Source organism: Leptidea sinapis, chromosome 11, assembly GCF_905404315.1.
Source record: "Leptidea sinapis chromosome 11, ilLepSina1.1, whole genome shotgun sequence".
Classification (NCBI taxonomy): Eukaryota; Metazoa; Arthropoda; class Insecta; order Lepidoptera; family Pieridae; genus Leptidea; species Leptidea sinapis.
In genome coordinates this window covers 339300-358788 of record NC_066275.1, presented here as the reverse complement: position 1 = coordinate 358788, position 19489 = coordinate 339300, and positions in this window count along the sequence as shown.

Here is a 19489-nt window from a genome sequence, read left to right as displayed (position 1 = left end):
GGCCATGTTGGATTAGAAAAATGATCACAAAATCGTTCTCAGCGCCCTCGAGAACCTCGGATACGATACCCATAATGTAGTTATCATACTTTTGAGCGGCGGCCATCTTCGATTTGAAAAATGATCACAAAATTGTTCTGTGCACTCTCGAGAACCTCGGATACGATACCCATATTTTTGTGATCATAATCTTGCACGGCGGCCATCTCGGATTTAAAAATGATCCCAAAATTAATTTCTGCACCCTTGAGAACCTCAGACACGATATCCATATTGCTGAAAACATTATTGTTTGCGCCAGCCCTCTTGGATTTTTAAAATGATCACAGAATTGTTCTCTGCACCCTCGAGAACCTCGGACACGATTTCCATATTGCTAAAATCATAATTTTATGCGGCGGCCATCTTGGATTTGAAAAATGATCACCAAATCGCTCTCTGCACCCTCGAGAATCTCGGACACGATATCCATTTTGCTGAAATCATCATTTTGTGCGGCGGCCATCTTGGATTTGATAAATGATCAAATCGTTCTCTGAAACCTCGAGAACCTCGGATACGATACCCATTATGTAGTTAACATAATTTTGAGCGGCGGCCAGCTTGGATTTCAAAAACGATCACAAAATCGATCTCTGCACCCTCGAGAACCTCGGATACGATACCCATAATGTAGTTATCATAATTTTGAGCGGCGGCCATCTAGGATTTGAAAAATGATCACAAAATCGTTCTCAGCACCCTCGAGAACCTCGGATACGATACCCATAATGTAGTTATCATACTTTTGAGCGGCGGCCATCTTGGATTTGAAAAATGATCACAAAATCGTTCTCTGCACCCTCAAGAACCTCGGGTTCGATATTCATATTGCTGAAATCATAATTTTGTGCGGCGGCCATCTTGGATTTGAAAAATGATCATTAAAATTGGATACGATACCCATAATGTAGTTATCATAATTTTGAGCGGCAGCTATCTTGGATTTCAAAAATGTTCACAAAATCGTTCTGTGCACTCTCGAGAACCTCGGATACGACACCCAGAATGTAGTTATCATACTTTTGAGCAGCGGCCATCTTGGATTTGAAAAATGATCACAAAATCGTTCTCAGCAGCCTATAGAACCTCGGATACGATACCCATAATGTAGTTTTCTTACTTTTGAGCGGAGGCCATCTTGGATTTGAAAAATGGTCACAATATCGTTCTCGGCACCCTCGAGAACCTCGGATACGATACCCATAATCTAGTTATCATAATTTTGAGCGGCGGCCATCTTGGATTTGAAAACTTATCACAAAATATTTCTCTGCACCCTCGAGAACCTCGGGTACGATATCCATATTGCTGAAATAATAATTTTGTGCGGCGGTCATTAGGATTTGAAAAATGATCCAAAAATTGTTTTCTGCACCCTCAAGAACCACGGAAACGATATCCATATTGCTGAAAACATTATTTTGTGAAAAAATTATTGTTTGCGGCAGCCCTCTTGGATTTCAAAAATGATCACAGAATTGTTCTCTGCACCCTCGAGAACCTCGGACACGATATCCATATTGCTAAAATCATAATTTTATGCGGAAGCCATCTTGGATTTGAAAAATGATCACCAAATCGTTCTCTGCACCCTCGAGAATCTCGGACACGATATCCATATTGCTGAAATCATAATTTGGTGCGGCGGCCATCTTGGATTTGAAAAATGATCACCAAATCGTTCTCTGAACCCTCGAGAATCTCGGACACGATATCCATATTGCTGAAATCATAATTTTGTGCGGCGGCCATTATGGATTTGAAAAATGATCACAAAATCGTTCTCTGCACCCTCGAGAACCTCGGATACGATACCCATAGTGTAGTTAACATAATTTTGAGCGGTGGCCATCTTGGATTTCAAAAATGATCACAAAATCGATCTCTGCACCCACGAGAACCTCGGATACGATACCCATAATGTAGTTATCATACTTTTGAGCGGCGGCCATCTTGGATTTGAAAAATGATCACAAAATCGTTCTCTGCACCCTCGAGAACCTCGGATACGATACCCATAAAGTAGTTTTCATACTTTTGAGCGGAGGCCATCTTGGATTTGAAAAATGAACACAATATCGTTCTCTGCACCCTCGAGAACCTCGGATAGGATACCCATAATGTAGTTATCATAATTTTGAGCAGCATCTATGTTGGATTTTAAAATTGTTCACAAAATCGTTCTGTGCACTCTCGAGAACCTCGGATACGATACCCATAATGTAGTTATCATAATTTTGAGCGGCGGCCATCTTGGATTTCAAAAATGATAACAAAATCGTTCTGGGCACTCTGGAGAACCTCGGATACGATACATATATTTTTGTGATCATAATCTTGCACGGCGGCCACCTAGGATTTGAAAAATGATCACAAAATCGTTCTCAGCACCCTCGAGAATCTCGGATACGATACCCATAATGAGGTTATCATACTTTTGAGCGGCGGCCATCTTGGATTTGAAAAATGATCACAAAATCGTTCTCTGCACCCTCGAGAACCTCGGAAACGATACCCATAATGTAGTTATCATAATTTTGAGCGGCAGCTATCTTGGATTTCAAAAATATTCACTAAATCGTTCTGTTCACTCTCGAGAACCTCGGATACGACACCCATAATGTAGTTATCATAATTTTGAGTGGCGGCCACCTTGGATTTGAAAAATGATCACAAAATCGTTCTGAGCACCCTCGAGAACCTCGGATACGATACCCATAATGTAGTTTTCATACTTTTGAGCGGAGGCCATCGTGGATTTGAAAAATGATCACAATATCGTTTTCTGGCACCCTCGAGAACCTCGGATACGATACCCATAATCTAGTTATCATAATTTTGAGCGGCGGCCATCTTGGATTTGAAAACTTATCACAAAATATTTCTCTGCACCCTCGAGAACCTCGGGTACGATATCCATATTGCTGAAATAATAATTTTGTGCGGCGGTCATTAGGATTTGAAAAATGATCCAAAAGTTGTTTTCTGCACCCTCAAGAACAACGGAAACGATATCCATATTGCTGAAAACATTATTTTGTGAAAACATTATTGTTTGCGGCAACCCTCTTGGATTTCAAAAATGATCACAGAATTTTTCTCTGCACCCTCGAGAACCTCGGACACGATATCCATATTGCTAAAATCATAATTTTATGCGAAAGCCATCTTGGATTTGAAAAATGAGCACCAAATCGTTCTCTGCACCCTCGAGAATCTCGGACACGATATCCATATTGCTGAAATCATAATTTGGTGCGGCGGCCATCTTGGATTTGAGAAATGATCACAAAATCGTTCTCTGCACCCTCGAGAACCTCGGATACGATACCCATAAAGTAGTTTTCATACTTTTGAGCGGAGGCCATCTTGGATTTGAAAAATGATAACAAAATCGTTCTGTGCACTCTGGAGAACCTCGGATACGATACCCATATTTTTGTGATCATATTCTTGCACGGCGGCCATCTAGGATTTGAAAAATGATCACAAAATCGTTCTCAGCACCCTCGAGACCCTCGGATACGATACCCATAATGAGGTTATCATACTTTTGAGCGGCGGCCATCTTGGATTTGAAAAATGATCACAAAATCGTTCTCTGCACCCTCGAGAACCTCGGAAACGATACCCATAATGTAGTTATCATAATTTTGAGCGGCGGCCATCATGGATTTCAAAAATGATAACAAAATCGTTCTGTGCACTCTGGAGAACCTCGGATACGATACCCATATTTTTGTGATCATATTCTTGCACGGCGGCCATCTAGGATTTGAAAAATGATCACAAAATCGTTCTCAGCACCCTCGAGACCCTCGGATACGATACCCATAATGAGGTTATCATACTTTTGAGCGGCGGCCATCTTGGATTTGAAAAATGATCACAAAATCGTTCTCTGCACCCTCGAGAACCTCGGAAACGATACCCATAATGTAGTTATCATAATTTTGAGCGGCAGCTATCTTGGATTTGAAAAATGATCACCAAATCGTTCTCTGCACCCTCGAGAATCTCGGACACGATATCCATATTGCTGAAATCATAATTTGGTGCGGCGGCCATCTTGGATTTGAAAAATGATCACCAAATCGTTCTCTGAACCCTCGAGAATCTCGGACACGATATCCATATTGCTGAAATCATAATTTTGTGCGGCGGCCATCTTGGATTTGAAAAATGATCACAAAATCTTTCTCTGCACCCTCGAGAACCTCGGGTACGATATCCATATTGCTGAAATCATAATTTTGTGCGGCGGCCATCTTGGATTTGAAAAATGACCCCAAAATTGTTTTGTGCACCCTCGAGAACCACGGAAAAAAATGATAACAAAATCGTTCTGTGCACTCTGGAGAACCTCGGATACGATACCCATAATATAGTTAACATAATTTTGAGCGGCGGCCAGCTTGGATTTCAAAAATGATCACAAAATCGATCTCTGCACCCTCGAGAACCTCGGATACGATACCCATAATGTAGTTATCATAATTTAGAGCGGCGGCCAGCTTGGATTTCAAAAATGATAACAAAATCGTCCTGTGCAGTCTGGAGAAACTCGGATACGATACCCATATTTTTGTGACCATAATCTTGCACGGCGGCCATCTAGGATTTGAAAAATGATCACAAAATCGTTCTCAGCTTCCTCGAGAACCTCGGATACGATACCCATAATGTAATTATCATACTTTTGAGCGGCGGCCATCTTGGATTTGAAAAATGATCACAAAATCGTTCTCTGCACCCTCAAGAACGTCGGGTTCGATATCCATATTGCTGAAATCATAATTTTGTGCGGCGGCCATCTTGGATTTGAAAAATGATCATAAAATTGGATACGATACCCATAATGTAGTTATCATAATTTTGAGCGGCAGCTATCTTGGATTTCAAAAATGTTCACAAAATCGTTCTGTGCACTCTCGAGAACCTCGGATACGACACCCAGAATGTAGTTATCATACTTTTGAGCGGCGGCCATCTTGGATTTGAAAAATGATCACAAAATCGTTCTCAGCACCCTCGAGAACCTCGGATACGATACCCATAATGTAGTTTTCATACTTTTGAGCGGAGGCCATCTTGGATTTGAAAAATGATCACAATATCGTTCTCGGCGTCCTCGAGAACCTCGGATACGATACCCATAATCTAGTTATCATAATTTTGAGCGGCGGCCATCTTGGATTTGAAAACTTTTCACAAAATATTTCTCTGCACCCTCGAGAACCTCGGGTACGATATCCATATTGCTGAAATAATAATTTTGTGCGGCGGTCATCTTGGATTTGAAAAATGATCCAAAAATTGTTTTCTGCACCCTCAAGAACCACGGAAACGATATCCATATTGCTGAAAACATTATTTTGTGAAAACATTATTGTTTGCGGCAGGCCTCTTGGAATTCAAAAATGATCACAGAATTGTTCTCTGCACCCTCGAGAACCTCGGACAAGATATCCATATTGCTAAAATCATAATTTTATGCGGAAGCCATCTTGGATTTGAAAAATGATCACCAAATCGTTCTCTGCACCCTCGAGAATCTCGGACACGATATCCATATTGCTGAAATCATAATTTGGTGCGGCAGCCATCTTGGATTTGAAAAATGATCACCAAATCGTTCTCTGAACCCTCGAGAATCTCGGACACGATATCCATATTGCTGAAATCATAATTTTGTGCGGCGGCCATCTTGCATTTGAAAAATGATCACAAAATCGTTCTCTGCACCCTCGAGAACTTCGGATACGATACCCATAATGTAGTTATCATAATTTTGAGCGGCGGCCATCTTGGATTTGAAAAATGATCACAAAATCGATCTCTGCACCCACGAGAACCTCGGATACGATACCCATAATGTAGTTATCATACTTTTGAGCGGCGGCCATCTTGGATTTGAAAAATGATCACAAAATCGTTCTCTGCACCCTCGAGAACCTCGGATACGATACCCATAAAGTAGTTTTCATACTTTTGAGCGGAGGCCATCTTGGATTTGAAAAATGAACACAATATCGTTCTCTGCACCCTCGAGAACCTCGGATACGATACCCATAATGTAGTTATCATAATTTTGAGCGGCATCTATGTTGGACTTCAAAATTGTTTACAAAATCGTTCTGTGCACTCTCGAGAACCTCGGATACGATACCCATAGTGTAGTTATCATAATTTTGAGCGGCAGCCATCTTGGATTTCAAAAATGATAACAAATTCTTTCTGTGCAGTCTGGAGAACCTCGGATACGATACCCATATTTTTATGTACCATACCCATATTTGTAGTTATCATAATTTTGAGCGGCGGCCATCTTGGATTTGAAAACTTATCACAAAATCTTTCTCTGCACCCTCGAGAACCTCGGGTACGATATCCATATTGCTGAAATCATAATTTTGAGCGGCGGCCATCTTGGATTTGAAAAATGATCATAAAATTGGATACGATACCCATAATGTAGTTATCATAATTTTGAGCGGCAGCTATCTTGGATTTCAAAAATGTTCACAAAATCGTTCTGTGCACTCTCGAGAACCTCGGATACGACACCCATAATGTAGTTATCATACTTTTGAGCGGCGGCCATCTTGGATTTGAAAAATGATCACAAAATCGTTCTCAGCACCCTCGAAAACCTCGGATACGATATGCATAATGTAGTTTTCATACTTTTGAGCGGAGGCCATCTTGGATTTGAAAAATGATCACAATATCGTTCTCGGCACCCTCGAGAACCTCGGATACGATACCCATAATCTAGTTATCATAATTTTGAGCGGCGGCCATCTTGGATTTGAAAACTTATCACAAAATATTTCTCTGCACCCTCGAGAACCTCGGGTACGATATCCATATTGCTGAAATAATAATTTTGTGCGGCGGTCATCTTGGATTTGAAAAATGATCCAAAAATTGTTTTCTAAACCCTCAAGAACCACGGAAACGATATCCATATTGCTGAAAACATTATTTTGTGAAAACATTATTGTTTGCGGCAGCCCTCTTGGAATTCAAAAATGATCACAGAATTGTTCTCTGCACCCTCGAGAACCTCGGACACGATATCCATATTGCTAAAATCATAATTTTATGCGGAAGCCATCTTGGATTTGAAAAATGATCACCAAATCGTTCTCTGCACCCTCGAGAATCTCGGACACGATATCCATATTGTTGAAATCATAATTTGGTGCGGCGGCCATCTTGGATTTGAAAAATGATCACCAAATCGTTCTCTGAACCCTCGAGAATCTCGGACACGATATCCATATTGCTGAAATCATAATTTTGTGCGGCGGCCATCTTGGATTTGAAAAATGATCACAAAATCGTTCTCTGCACCCTCGAGAACCTCGGATACGATACCCATAATCTAGTTATCATAATTTTGAGCGGCGGCCATCGTGGATTTGAAAAATGATCACAATATCGTTTTCTGGCACCCTCGAGAACCTCGGATACGATACCCATAATCTAGTTATCATAATTTTGAGCGGCGGCCATCTTGGATTTGAAAACTTATCACAAAATATTTCTCTGCACCCTCGAGAACCTCGGGTACGATATCCATATTGCTGAAATAATAATTTTGTGCGGCGGTCATTAGGATTTGAAAAATGATCCAAAAGTTGTTTTCTGCACCCTCAAGAACAACGGAAACGATATCCATATTGCTGAAAACATTATTTTGTGAAAACATTATTGTTTGCGGCAGCCCTCTTGGATTTGAAAAATGATCACAGAATTTTTCTCTGCACCCTCGAGAACCTCGGACACGATATCCATATTGCTAAAATCATAATTTTATGCGAAAGCCATCTTGGATTTGAAAAATGAGCACCAAATCGTTCTCTGCACCCTCGAGAATCTCGGACACGATATCCATATTGCTGAAATCATAATTTGGTGCGGCGGCCATCTTGGATTTGAGAAATGATCACAAAATCGTTCTCTGCACCCTCGAGAACCTCGGATACGATACCCATAAAGTAGTTTTCATACTTTTGAGCGGAGGCCATCTTGGATTTGAAAAATGATAACAAAATCGTTCTGTGCACTCTGGAGAACCTCGGATACGATACCCATATTTTTGTGATCATATTCTTGCACGGCGGCCATCTAGGATTTGAAAAATGATCACAAAATCGTTCTCAGCACCCTCGAGACCCTCGGATACGATACCCATAATGAGGTTATCATACTTTTGAGCGGCGGCCATCTTGGATTTGAAAAATGATCACAAAATCGTTCTCTGCACCCTCGAGAACCTCGGAAACGATACCCATAATGTAGTTATCATAATTTTGAGCGGCGGCCATCATGGATTTCAAAAATGATAACAAAATCGTTCTGTGCACTCTGGAGAACCTCGGATACGATACCCATATTTTTGTGATCATATTCTTGCACGGCGGCCATCTAGGATTTGAAAAATGATCACAAAATCGTTCTCAGCACCCTCGAGACCCTCGGATACGATACCCATAATGAGGTTATCATACTTTTGAGCGGCGGCCATCTTGGATTTGAAAAATGATCACAAAATCGTTCTCTGCACCCTCGAGAACCTCGGAAACGATACCCATAATGTAGTTATCATAATTTTGAGCGGCAGCTATCTTGGATTTGAAAAATGATCACCAAATCGTTCTCTGCACCCTCGAGAATCTCGGACACGATATCCATATTGCTGAAATCATAATTTGGTGCGGCGGCCATCTTGGATTTGAAAAATGATCACCAAATCGTTCTCTGAACCCTCGAGAATCTCGGACAAGATATCCATATTGCTGAAATCATAATTTTGTGCGGCGGCCATCTTGGATTTGAAAAATGATCACAAAATCTTTCTCTGCACCCTCGAGAACCTCGGGTACGATATCCATATTGCTGAAATCATAATTTTGTGCGGCGGCCATCTTGGATTTGAAAAATGACCCCAAAATTGTTTTCTGCACCCTCGAGAACCACGGAAAAAAATGATAACAAAATCGTTCTGTGCACTCTGGAGAACCTCGGATACGATACCCATAATGTAGTTAACATAATTTTGAGCGGCGGCCAGCTTGGATTTCAAAAATGATCACAAAATCGATCTCTGCACCCTCGAGAACCTCGGATACGATACCCATAATGTAGTTATCATAATTTAGAGCGGCGGCCAGCTTGGATTTCAAAAATGATAACAAAATCGTCCTGTGCAGTCTGGAGAAACTCGGATACGATACCCATATTTTTGTGACCATAATCTTGCACGGCGGCCATCTAGGATTTGAAAAATGATCACAAAATCGTTCTCAGCTTCCTCGAGAACCTCGGATACGATACCCATAATGTAATTATCATACTTTTGAGCGGCGGCCATCTTGGATTTGAAAAATGATCACAAAATCGTTCTCTGCACCCTCAAGAACGTCGGGTTCGATATCCATATTGCTGAAATCATAATTTTGTGCGGCGGCCATCTTGGATTTGAAAAATGATCATAAAATTGGATACGATACCCATAATGTAGTTATCATAATTTTGAGCGGCAGCTATCTTGGATTTCAAAAATGTTCACAAAATCGTTCTGTGCACTCTCGAGAACCTCGGATACGACACCCAGAATGTAGTTATCATACTTTTGAGCGGCGGCCATCTTGGATTTGAAAAATGATCACAAAATCGTTCTCAGCACCCTCGAGAACCTCGGATACGATACCCATAATGTAGTTTTCATACTTTTGAGCGGAGGCCATCTTGGATTTGAAAAATGATCACAATATCGTTCTCGGCGTCCTCGAGAACCTCGGATACGATACCCATAATCTAGTTATCATAATTTTGAGCGGCGGCCATCTTGGATTTGAAAACTTTTCACAAAATATTTCTCTGCACCCTCGAGAACCTCGGGTACGATATCCATATTGCTGAAATAATAATTTTGTGCGGCGGTCATCTTGGATTTGAAAAATGATCCAAAAATTGTTTTCTGCACCCTCAAGAACCACGGAAACGATATCCATATTGCTGAAAACATTATTTTGTGAAAACATTATTGTTTGCGGCAGGCCTCTTGGAATTCAAAAATGATCACAGAATTGTTCTCTGCACCCTCGAGAACCTCGGACAAGATATCCATATTGCTAAAATCATAATTTTATGCGGAAGCCATCTTGGATTTGAAAAATGATCACCAAATCGTTCTCTGCACCCTCGAGAATCTCGGACACGATATCCATATTGCTGAAATCATAATTTGGTGCGGCAGCCATCTTGGATTTGAAAAATGATCACCAAATCGTTCTCTGCACCCTCGAGAATCTCGGACACGATATCCATATTGCTGAAATCATAATTTTGTGCGGCGGCCATCTTGCATTTGAAAAATGATCACAAAATCGTTCTCTGCACCCTCGAGAACCTCGGATACGATACCCATAATGTAGTTAACATAATTTTGAGCGGCGGCCATCTTGGATTTCAAAAATGATCACAAAATCGATCTCTGCACCCACGAGAACCTCGGATACGATACCCATAATGTAGTTATCATACTTTTGAGCGGCGGCCATCTTGGATTTGAAAAATGATCACAAAATCGTTCTCTGCACCCTCGAGAACCTCGGATACGATACCCATAAAGTAGTTTTCATACTTTTGAGCGGAGGCCATCTTGGATTTGAAAAATGAACACAATATCGTTCTCTGCACCCTCGAGAACCTCGGATACGATACCCATAATGTAGTTATCATAATTTTGAGCGGCATCTATGTTGGACTTCAAAATTGTTTACAAAATCGTTCTGTGCACTCTCGAGAACCTCGGATACGATACCCATAGTGTAGTTATCATAATTTTGAGCGGCAGCCATCTTGGATTTCAAAAATGATAACAAATTCTTTCTGTGCAGTCTGGAGAACCTCGGATACGATACCCATATTTTTATGTACCATACCCATATTTGTAGTTATCATAATTTTGAGCGGCGGCCATCTTGGATTTGAAAACTTATCACAAAATCTTTCTCTGCACCCTCGAGAACCTCGGGTACGATATCCATATTGCTGAAATCATAATTTTGAGCGGCGGCCATCTTGGATTTGAAAAATGATCATAAAATTGGATACGATACCCATAATGTAGTTATCATAATTTTGAGCGGCAGCTATCTTGGATTTCAAAAATGTTCACAAAATCGTTCTGTGCACTCTCGAGAACCTCGGATACGACACCCATAATGTAGTTATCATACTTTTGAGCGGCGGCCATCTTGGATTTGAAAAATGATCACAAAATCGTTCTCAGCACCCTCGAAAACCTCGGATACGATATGCATAATGTAGTTTTCATACTTTTGAGCGGAGGCCATCTTGGATTTGAAAAATGATCACAATATCGTTCTCGGCACCCTCGAGAACCTCGGATACGATACCCATAATCTAGTTATCATAATTTTGAGCGGCGGCCATCTTGGATTTGAAAACTTATCACAAAATATTTCTCTGCACCCTCGAGAACCTCGGGTACGATATCCATATTGCTGAAATAATAATTTTGTGCGGCGGTCATCTTGGATTTGAAAAATGATCCAAAAATTGTTTTCTAAACCCTCAAGAACCACGGAAACGATATCCATATTGCTGAAAACATTATTTTGTGAAAACATTATTGTTTGCGGCAGCCCTCTTGGATTTCAAAAATGATCACAGAATTGTTCTCTGCACCCTCGAGAACCTCGGACACGATATCCATATTGCTAAAATCATAATTTTATGCGGAAGCCATCTTGGATTTGAAAAATGATCACCAAATCGTTCTCTGCACCCTCGAGAATCTCGGACACGATATCCATATTGTTGAAATCATAATTTGGTGCGGCGGCCATCTTGGATTTGAAAAATGATCACCAAATCGTTCTCTGAACCCTCGAGAATCTCGGACACGATATCCATATTGCTGAAATCATAATTTTGTGCGGCGGCCATCTTGGATTTGAAAAATGATCACAAAATCGTTCTCTGCACCCTCGAGAACCTCGGATACGATACCCATAATCTAGTTATCATAATTTTGAGCGGCGGCCATCTTGGATTTGAAAACTTATCACAAAATCTTTCTCTGCACCCTCGAGAACCTCGGGTACGATATCCATATTGCTGAAATCATAATTTTGTGCGGCGGCCATCTTGGATTTGAAAAATGATCCCAAAATTGTTTTCTGCACCCTCGAGAACCACGGAAACAAATGATAACAAAATCGTTCTGTGCACTCTGGAGAACCTCGGATACGATACCCATATTTTTGTGATCATAATCTTGCACGGCGGCCATCTAGGATTTGAAAAATGATCACAAAATCGTTCTCTGCACCCTCGAGAACCTCGGAAACAATACCCATAATGTAGTTATCATAATTTTGAGCGGCAGCTATCTCGGATTTAAAAATGATCCCAAAATTAATTTCTGCACCCTTGAGAACCTCAGACACGATATCCATATTGCTGAAAACATTATTGTTTGCGCCAGCCCTCTTGGATTTCAAAAATGATCACAGAATTGTTCTCTGCACCCTCGAGAACCTCGGACACGATATATATATTGCTAAAATCATAATTTTATGCGGCGCCTATCTTGGATTTGAAAAATGATCACCAAATCGTTCTCTGCACCCTCGAGAATCTCGGACACGATAAACATATTGCTGAAATCATAATTTTGTGCGGCGGCCATCTTGGATTTGAAAAATGATCACAAAATCGTTCTCTGCACCCTCGAGAACCTCGGATACGATACCCATAATGTAGTAAACATAATTTTGAGCGGCAGCCAGCTTGGATTTAAAAAATGGTCACAAAATCGTTCTCTGCACCCTCGAGAACCTCGGATACGATACCCATAATGTAGTTATCATACTTTTGAGCGGCGGCCATCTTCGATTTGAAAAATGATCACAAAATCGTTCTCAGCATCCTCGAGAACCTCTGATACGATACCCATAATGTAGTTATTATAAATTTGAGCGGCGGCCATCTTGGATTTCATAAATGATCACAAAATCGTTCTGTGCACTCTGGAGAACCTCGGATACGAAACCCATAATGTAGTTATCATACTTTTGAGCGGCGGCCATCTTGGATTTGAAAAATGATCACAAAATCGTTCTCTGCACCCTCAAGAACCTCGGATACGATACCCATAATCTAGTTATCATAATTTTGAGCGGCGGCCATCTTGGATTTGAAAACTTATCACAAAATCTTTCTCTGCACCCTCGAGAACCTCGGGTACGATATCCATATTGCTGAAATCATAATTTTGTGCGGCGGCCATCTTGGATTTGAAAAATGATCATAAAATTGGATACGATACCCATAATGTAGTTATCATAATTTTGAGCGGCAGCTATCTTGGATTTCAAAAATGTTCACAAAATCGTTCTGTGCACTCTCGAGAACCTCGGATACGACACCCATAATGTAGTTATCATACTTTTGAGCAGCGGCCATCTTGGATTTGAAAACTTATCACAAAATCTTTCTCTGCACCCTCGAGAACCTCGGGTACGATATCCATATTGCTGAAATCATAATTTTGTGCGGCGGCCATCTAGGATTTGAAATATGATCCCAAAATTGTTTTCTGCACCCTCGAGAACCACGGAAACGATATCCATATTGCTGAAAACAAAATTTTGTGCGGCGGCCATGTTGGATTAGAAAAATGATCACAAAATCGTTCTCAGCACCCTCGAAAACCTCGGATACGATACCCATAATGTAGTTATCATACTTTTGAGCGGCGGCCATCTTCGATTTGAAAAATGATCACAAAATCGTTCTGTGCACTCTGGAGAACCTCGGATACGATACCCATATTTTTATGATCATAATCTTGCACGGCGGCCATCTAGGATTTGAAAAATGATCACAAAATCGTTCTCAGCACCCTCGAGAACCTCGGATACGATACCCATAATGTAGTTATCATATTTTTGAGCGGTGGCCATCTTGGATTTGAAAAATGATCACAAAATCGTTCTTTGCACCCTCAAGAACCTCGGATACGATACCCATAATCTAGTTATCATAATTTTGAGCGGCGGCCATCTTGAATTTGAAAATTTATCACAAAATCTTTCTCTGCACCCTCGAGAACCTCGGGTACGATATCCATATTGCTGAAATCATAATTTTGTGCGGCGGCCATCTTGGATTTGAAAAATGATACCAAAATTGTTTTCTGCACCCTCGAGAACCACGGAAACAAATGATAACAAAATCGTTCTGTGCACTCTGGAGAACCTCGGATACGATACCCATATTTTTGTGATCATAATCTTGCACGGCGGCCATCTAGGATTTGAAAACTGATCACAAAATCGTTCTCAGCACCCTCGAGAACTTCGGATACGATACCCATAATAAGGTTATCATACTTTTGAGCGGCGGCCATCTTCGATTTGAAAAATGATCACAAAATCGTTCTGTGCACTCTGGAGAACCTCGGATACGATACCCATATTTTTATGATCATAATCTTGCACGGCGGCCATCTAGGATTTGAAAAATGATCACAAAATCGTTCTCAGCACCCTCGAGAACCTCGGATACGATACCCATAATGTAGTTATCATATTTTTGAGCGGTGGCCATCTTGGATTTGAAAAATGATCACAAAATCGTTCTTTGCACCCTCAAGAACCTCGGATACGATACCCATAATCTAGTTATCATAATTTTGAGCGGCGGCCATCTTGAATTTGAAAATTTATCACAAAATCTTTCTCTGCACCCTCGAGAACCTCGGGTACGATATCCATATTGCTGAAATCATAATTTTGTGCGGCGGCCATCTTGGATTTGAAAAATGATCCCAAAATTGTTTTCTGCACCCTCGAGAACCACGGAAACAAATGATAACAAAATCGTTCTGTGCACTCTGGAGAACCTCGGATACGATACCCATATTTTTGTGATCATAATCTTGCACGGCGGCCATCTAGGATTTGAAAACTGATCACAAAATCGTTCTCAGCACCCTCGAGAACTTCGGATACGATACCCATAATAAGGTTATCATACTTTTGAGCGGCGGCCATCTTGGATTTGAAAAATGATCACAAAATCGTTCTGTGCACTCTCGAGAACCTCGGATACGACACCCAGAATGTAGTTATCATACTTTTGAGCGGCGGCCATCTTGGATTTGAAAAATGATCACAAAATCGTTCTCAGCACCCTCGAGAACCTCGGATACGATACCCATAATGTAGTTTTCATACTTTTGAGCGGAGGCCATCTTGGATTTGAAAAATGATCACAATATCGTTCTCGGCGTCCTCGAGAACCTCGGATACGATACCCATAATCTAGTTATCATAATTTTGAGCGGCGGCCATCTTGGATTTGAAAACTTTTCACAAAATATTTCTCTGCACCCTCGAGAACCTCGGGTACGATATCCATATTGCTGAAATAATAATTTTGTGCGGCGGTCATCTTGGATTTGAAAAATGATCCAAAAATTGTTTTCTGCACCCTCAAGAACCACGGAAACGATATCCATATTGCTGAAAACATTATTTTGTGAAAACATTATTGTTTGCGGCAGGCCTCTTGGAATTCAAAAATGATCACAGAATTGTTCTCTGCACCCTCGAGAACCTCGGACAAGATATCCATATTGCTAAAATCATAATTTTATGCGGAAGCCATCTTGGATTTGAAAAATGATCACCAAATCGTTCTCTGCACCCTCGAGAATCTCGGACACGATATCCATATTGCTGAAATCATAATTTGGTGCGGCAGCCATCTTGGATTTGAAAAATGATCACCAAATCGTTCTCTGAACCCTCGAGAATCTCGGACACGATATCCATATTGCTGAAATCATAATTTTGTGCGGCGGCCATCTTGCATTTGAAAAATGATCACAAAATCGTTCTCTGCACCCTCGAGAACCTCGGATACGATACCCATAATGTAGTTATCATAATTTTGAGCGGCGGCCATCTTGGATTTCAAAAATGATCACAAAATCGATCTCTGCACCCACGAGAACCTCGGATACGATACCCATAATGTAGTTATCATACTTTTGAGCGGCGGCCATCTTGGATTTGAAAAATGATCACAAAATCGTTCTCTGCACCCTCGAGAACCTCGGATACGATACCCATAAAGTAGTTTTCATACTTTTGAGCGGAGGCCATCTTGGATTTGAAAAATGAACACAATATCGTTCTCTGCACCCTCGAGAACCTCGGATACGATACCCATAATGTAGTTATCATAATTTTGAGCGGCATCTATGTTGGACTTCAAAATTGTTTACAAAATCGTTCTGTGCACTCTCGAGAACCTCGGATACGATACCCATAGTGTAGTTATCATAATTTTGAGCGGCAGCCATCTTGGATTTCAAAAATGATAACAAATTCTTTCTGTGCAGTCTGGAGAACCTCGGATACGATACCCATATTTTTATGTACCATACCCATATTTGTAGTTATCATAATTTTGAGCGGCGGCCATCTTGGATTTGAAAACTTATCACAAAATCTTTCTCTGCACCCTCGAGAACCTCGGGTACGATATCCATATTGCTGAAATCATAATTTTGAGCGGCGGCCATCTTGGATTTGAAAAATGATCATAAAATTGGATACGATACCCATAATGTAGTTATCATAATTTTGAGCGGCAGCTATCTTGGATTTCAAAAATGTTCACAAAATCGTTCTGTGCACTCTCGAGAACCTCGGATACGACACCCATAATGTAGTTATCATACTTTTGAGCGGCGGCCATCTTGGATTTGAAAAATGATCACAAAATCGTTCTCAGCACCCTCGAAAACCTCGGATACGATATGCATAATGTAGTTTTCATACTTTTGAGCGGAGGCCATCTTGGATTTGAAAAATGATCACAATATCGTTCTCGGCACCCTCGAGAACCTCGGATACGATACCCATAATCTAGTTATCATAATTTTGAGCGGCGGCCATCTTGGATTTGAAAACTTATCACAAAATATTTCTCTGCACCCTCGAGAACCTCGGGTACGATATCCATATTGCTGAAATAATAATTTTGTGCGGCGGTCATCTTGGATTTGAAAAATGATCCAAAAATTGTTTTCTAAACCCTCAAGAACCACGGAAACGATATCCATATTGCTGAAAACATTATTTTGTGAAAACATTATTGTTTGCGGCAGCCCTCTTGGAATTCAAAAATGATCACAGAATTGTTCTCTGCACCCTCGAGAACCTCGGACACGATATCCATATTGCTAAAATCATAATTTTGTGCGGCGGCTATCTTGGATTTGAAAAATGATCACCAAATCGTTCTCTGCACCCTCGAGAATCTCGGACACGATATCCATATTGTTGAAATCATAATTTGGTGCGGCGGCCATCTTGGATTTGAAAAATGATCACCAAATCGTTCTCTGAACCCTCGAGAATCTCGGACACGATATCCATATTGCTGAAATCATAATTTTGTGCGGCGGCCATCTTGGATTTGAAAAATGATCACAAAATCGTTCTCTGCACCCTCGAGAACCTCGGATACGATACCCATAATCTAGTTATCATAATTTTGAGCGGCGGCCATCTTGGATTTGAAAACTTATCACAAAATCTTTCTCTGCACCCTCGAGAACCTCGGGTACGATATCCATATTGCTGAAATCATAATTTTGTGCGGCGGCCATCTTGGATTTGAAAAATGATCCCAAAATTGTTTTCTGCACCCTCGAGAACCACGGAAACAAATGATAACAAAATCGTTCTGTGCACTCTGGAGAACCTCGGATACGATACCCATATTTTTGTGATCATAATCTTGCACGGCGGCCATCTAGGATTTGAAAAATGATCACAAAATCGTTCTCTGCACCCTCGAGAACCTCGGAAACAATACCCATAATGTAGTTATCATAATTTTGAGCGGCAGCTATCTCGGATTTAAAAATGATCCCAAAATTAATTTCTGCACCCTTGAGAACCTCAGACACGATATCCATATTGCTGAAAACATTATTGTTTGCGCCAGCCCTCTTGGATTTCAAAAATGATCACAGAATTGTTCTCTGCACCCTCGAGAACCTCGGACACGATATATATATTGCTAAAATCATAATTTTATGCGGCGGCTATCTTGGATTTGAAAAATGATCACCAAATCGTTCTCTGCACCCTCGAGAATCTCGGACACGATAAACATATTGCTGAAATCATAATTTTGTGCGGCGGCCATCTTGGATTTGAAAAATGATCACAAAATCGTTCTCTGCACCCTCGAGAACCTCGGATACGATACCCATAATGTAGTAAACATAATTTTGAGCGGCAGCCAGCTTGGATTTAAAAAATGGTCACAAAATCGTTCTCTGCACCCTCGAGAACCTCGGATACGATACCCATAATGTAGTTATCATACTTTTGAGCGGCGGCCATCTTCGATTTGAAAAATGATCACAAAATCGTTCTCAGCATCCTCGAGAACCTCTGATACGATACCCATAATGTAGTTATTATAAATTTGAGCGGCGGCCATCTTGGATTTCATAAATGATCACAAAATCGTTCTGTGCACTCTGGAGAACCTCGGATACGAAACCCATAATGTAGTTATCATACTTTTGAGCGGCGGCCATCTTGGATTTGAAAAATGATCACAAAATCGTTCTCTGCACCCTCAAGAACCTCGGATACGATACCCATAATCTAGTTATCATAATTTTGAGCGGCGGCCATCTTGGATTTGAAAACTTATCACAAAATCTTTCTCTGCACCCTCGAGAACCTCGGGTACGATATCCATATTGCTGAAATCATAATTTTGTGCGGCGGCCATCTTGGATTTGAAAAATGATCATAAAATTGGATACGATACCCATAATGTAGTTATCATAATTTTGAGCGGCAGCTATCTTGGATTTCAAAAATGTTCACAAAATCGTTCTGTGCACTCTCGAGAACCTCGGATACGACACCCATAATGTAGTTATCATACTTTTGAGCAGCGGCCATCTTGGATTTGAAAACTTATCACAAAATCTTTCTCTGCACCCTCGAGAACCTCGGGTACGATATCCATATTGCTGAAATCATAATTTTGTGCGGCGGCCATCTAGGATTTGAAATATGATCCCAAAATTGTTTTCTGCACCCTCGAGAACCACGGAAACGATATCCATATTGCTGAAAACAAAATTTTGTGCGGCGGCCATGTTGGATTAGAAAAATGATCACAAAATCGTTCTCAGCACCCTCGAAAACCTCGGATACGATACCCATAATGTAGTTATCATACTTTTGAGCGGCGGCCATCTTCGATTTGAAAAATGATCACAAAATCGTTCTGTGCACTCTGGAGAACCTCGGATACGATACCCATATTTTTATGATCATAATCTTGCACGGCG